The following is a 4,856-nucleotide window of genomic DNA, read 5'->3' as shown; positions in this document are numbered from 1 at the left end:
TGCTTGAAGGTATATATTTAGATCTTGCAATTGAATCTTTTAGTTTCTTGTTTTATCACTAGTTTAGTCTATAAAAGAAAACTACAAAAAATGGAATTGAGGGTACCTCATTTGCTTCATCTTTTTAATGTCTTCCGTGAAAATAAGGAAGAATGCATTAAAATGTTTGGCACTAAATCTTTGAATGATGAGCATGATAGCAATGTTGTTAGTATGAATTCTTTGAATACCCATGATGCCAATGATATGCAAAGCCACAAGCTTGGGGATGCTATGTTTGATGAAGATGATATTTTTTGTCCCCCAAGTTTTGATGAGCAAATTTATTATGATGAAAGCATGCCTCCTATGTATGATGATTATTGTGATGACACGTATGCTATAAAGAATAAAGATAACCATGAAACTTGTTGTCATGATTTTAATTTCCAATTGGATTATGCTTCACATGATAGTTATATTGTTGAATTGATTCTTGATGCTACTGAAATTTACTATGAGGGAGGAACATATGCTTGTAGGAATTGCAATAATATCAAGTTTCCTCTCTCATCATCATGCCTAGCTAAAAAGGCAATAAAGAAAAGCGCTTGTTGGGAGACAACCCAATATTTACCTTTACTGTTTTTGTGTGTTCACTTGATTATGCTACTTTAGTAATCATGTTTTATAGCTTTTGTTTCAATAAAGTGCCAAGTAAGACCTTTAGGATAACCTACAGTTATAGCTAATTTGATCTTGCTGAAAAACAGAAACATTTGCATGCACGAGATTAGTTTTCATAAATCACAGGAACATGCTTTTCAGTTGATTCTTTTTGCAGAAGATTAAATAACAAATTTCTTAGGACTTCCTAATTTGGTAGAAATTTTGGAGTTCCAGAAGTATATGTTTGATACATATTACTACAGACTGTTCTGTTTTTGACAGATTCTGTTTTCTATGTGTTGTTTGCTTTTGATGAATCTATGAGTAGTATCGGAGGTTATGAACCATGGAGAAGTTGGAATACAGTAGATATTACACCAATATGAATTTAGAATGAGTTCATTACAGTAACTTAAAGTGGTGATTTATTTTATTATACTAACGGAGCTTACGAGTTTTCTGTTGAGTGTTGTGTTGTGAAGTTTTCAAGTTTTGGGTAAAGATTCGATGGACTGTGGAATAAGGAGTGGCAAGAGCCTAAGCTTGGGGATGCCCAAGGCACCCCAAGGTAATATTCAAGGACAACCAAGAGCCTAAGCTTGGGGATGCCCCGGATGGCATCCCCTTTTTCGTCTTCGTTCATCGGTAACTTTACTTGGAGCTATATTTTTATTCATCACATGATATGTGTTTTGCTTGGAGCGTCACTTTCTTTTGTTAGTATTTGCTTGCTGTTATTTAGAATAGTGTTTTGCATCTCTATTTTCAATAAAAATGTCAAGGATAGCCTTTACCATGCTTATTTTGCAAGTATACATGTTGCTGTTTCAAAATAGAAAGTTTATCGTTGTTGCAAAAATTCCCTAGAAAAGCCAGAATATGATAAAATGTTGAAACTTTTTGCATAATAAGCTCTGATAAATTTTCTACAGTGTGGTAGAATTTCATAATGTTTGGAGTTAGGGAAGTATTGATACTCTTGCATTCTTTACAGACTGTACTGTTTTGGCAGATTGCTGTTATGTTTGCATTATTTGCATATGTTTGCTTGTTTAATGATTCTATTTGAGAATAGGAGTATTACATATACAAAGACATTTAGTATGCAATGTTGAATAATAATTTTTGTGATTTGCTACAGTATAAAAGGTTTTTGCATTGGTTTATACTAACTTATCTCACGAGTTCTTGTTGAGTTTTGTGTGGATAAAGTATTTGAGATTTAGGGAAACCAAGATATAAAAGGAATTAAGGAGACACAAAAGCTCAAGCTTGGGGATGCCCATGGCATCCCAAGATAATATTTCAAGAATTCTCAAGCATCTAAGCTTGGGGATGCCCCAGTAGGCATCCCACCTTTCTTCTTCAACAATTACTTGTTAGTATCGGTTGAACCTAAGGTTTTGGTTCTTCACATGAGTTGTGCTATCTTTGAAATGTTATTTTATTTTGTTTTGATTTCTGTTTGAATAATATCTCAAGATCTGAAATGTTTAAATGTTAGAGAGTCTTCACATAGTTACATAATTATTCGACTACTCATTGATCTTCACTTATATCTTTCGGAGTAGTTTGTCGTTTGCTCTAGTGCTTCACTTATATCTTTCAGAGAACGACGGTGGTTTTATTTTGAAGAAATAGATGAACTCTCATGCTTCACTTATATTATTTTGAGAGTCTTTTAGAACAGCATGGTAATTTGCTTTGGTTATGAACTTAGTCCTAATATGATAGGCATCCAAGAGGGATATAATAAAAACTTTCATATAAAGTGCATTGAATACTATGAGAAGTTTGATTCTTTATGATTGTTTTGAGACATGAGGATGGTGATATTAGAGTCATTCTACTATGCCCTCCAAGCGCAGAGTTTTGTAGGACAGTAGCAATTTTCCCTCAAGTGGATGACCTAAGGTTTATCAATCCGTCGAAGGCGTAGGATGAATATGGTCTCTCTCAAACGACCCTGCAACCAAATACAAGAAATCTCTTGTGTCCGCAACACACCCAATACAATGGCAAATTGTATAGGTGCACTAGTTCGGCGAAGAGATGGTGATAAAAGTGTAATATTGATGGTAGAAATATATTTTTATAACCTGAATAAATAAAAACAGCAAGGTAGCAAATAGTAAACAGGCACAAAAACGGTATTGCAATGCTTGAAAACAAGGCCTAGGGTCCGTACTTTCGCTAGTGCAATCTCTCAACAATGCTAACATAATTGGATCATATAACCATCCCTCAAAGTGCGATCAAGAATCACTCCAAAGTTCCTATCTGGCGGAGAACATAAGAATAAATTGTTTGTAGGGTACGAAACCACCTCAAAGCTATTCTTTCCGTTTGATCTATTCAAGAGTTCGTACTAAAATAACACAAAGCTATTCTTTCCGTTCAATCTATCCTAGAGTTCGTACTAAAAAAACACCAAAGAAAATTCATATTCATAATACTCAATCCAACACAACGAACTTCAAAGAGTGCCCCAAGATTTCTACCGGAGAAACAAAGACAAGAACATGCATCAACCCCTATGCATAGATTGTTGGGGAACGTAGCAGAAATTCAAAATTTTCTACGCATCACCAAAATCAATCTATGGAGTAATCTAGCAACGAGGGGAAGGGGAGTGCATCTACATACCATTGTAGATCGCGAGGCAGAAGCGTTGCAAGAACGCGGATGAGGGAGTCGTACTCGTAGCGATTAAGATCGCGGTTGATTCCGATCTAAGCACCGAAGAACGGTGCCTCCGCGTTCAACACACGTGCAGCCCGGTGACGTCTCCCACGCCTTGATCCAGCAAGGTGAGAGGGAGAGGTTGGGGAAGACTCCGTCCAGCAGCAGCACGACGGCGTGGTGGTGGTGGAGGAGCGTGGCAATCCCACAGGGCTTCGCGAAGCACCGCGGGAGAGGAGGAGGAAGAGGGATAGGGCTGCGCCAAGAGGAAGATGAACTTCGTGTATTGGGCTGCCCCTTTGCCTCCACTATATATAGGGGAAGAGGGAGGGCTGGGCCCCCTCTAGGGTTCCACCCCAAGGGGTGGCGGCCAGCCCTAGATCCCATCTAGGGGGGCAGCCAAGGGGAGGAGAGGGGGGGGCGCCACTAGGGTGGGCCTTAAGGCCCATCTGGACCTAGGGTTTGCCTCCTCCCACTCTCCCTGCGCCTTGGGCCTTGGTGGGGGGCGCACCAGCCCACCTGGGGCTGGTCCCCTCCCACACTTGGCCCATGCAGCCTTCTGGGGCTGGTGGCCCCACTTGATGGACCCCCGGGACCCTCCCGGTGGTCCCGGTACATTACCGATAACACCCGAAACTTTTCCGGTGACCAAAACAGGACTTCCCATATATGAATCTTTACCTCCGGACCATTCCGGGACTCCTCGTGACGTCCGGGATCTCATCCGGGACTCCGAACAACATTCGGTAACCACGTATATCTATTCCCTATAACCCTAGCGTCATCGAACCTTAAGCGTGTAGACCCTACGGGTTCGGGAACCATGCAGACATGACCGAGACGTTCTCCGGTCAATAACCAACAGCGGGATCTAGATACCCATGTTGGCTCCCACATGTTCCACGATGATCTCATCGGATGAACCACGATGTCGGGGATTCAATCAATCCCGTATACAATTCCCTTTGTCTATCGGTATGTTACTTGCCCGAGATTCGATCGTCGGTATCCGGATACCTTGTTCAATCTCGTTACCGACAAGTCTCTTTACTCGTTCCGTAACTCACATCATCCCGTGATCAACTCCTTGGTCACATTGTGCACATTATGATGATGTCCTACCGAGTGGGCCCAGAGATACCTCTCCGTTTACACGGAGTGACAAATCCCAGTCTCGATTCGTGCCAACCCAACAGACACTTTCGGAGATACCTGTAGTGCACCTTTATAGCCACCCAGTTACGTTGTGACGTTTGGTACACCCAAAGCATTCCTACGGTATCCGGGAGTTGCACAATCTCATGGTCTAAGGAAATGATACTTGACATTAGAAAAGCTCTGAGCAAACGAACTACACGATCTTGTGCTAGGCTTAGGATTGGGTCTTGTCCATCACATCATTCTCCTAATGATGTGATCCCGTTATCAACGACATCCAATGTCCATGGTCAGGAAACCGTAACCATCTATTGATCAACGAGCTAGTCAACTAGAGGCTTACTAGGGACATGGTGTTGTCTATGTAT

The sequence above is a fragment of the Aegilops tauschii genome, chromosome 5 (assembly GCF_002575655.3).
Source record: "Aegilops tauschii subsp. strangulata cultivar AL8/78 chromosome 5, Aet v6.0, whole genome shotgun sequence".
Taxonomy (NCBI): Eukaryota; Viridiplantae; Streptophyta; class Magnoliopsida; order Poales; family Poaceae; genus Aegilops; species Aegilops tauschii.
The sequence above is the reverse complement of the archived record's forward strand: the minus strand, read 5'-3'. Positions refer to the sequence as shown.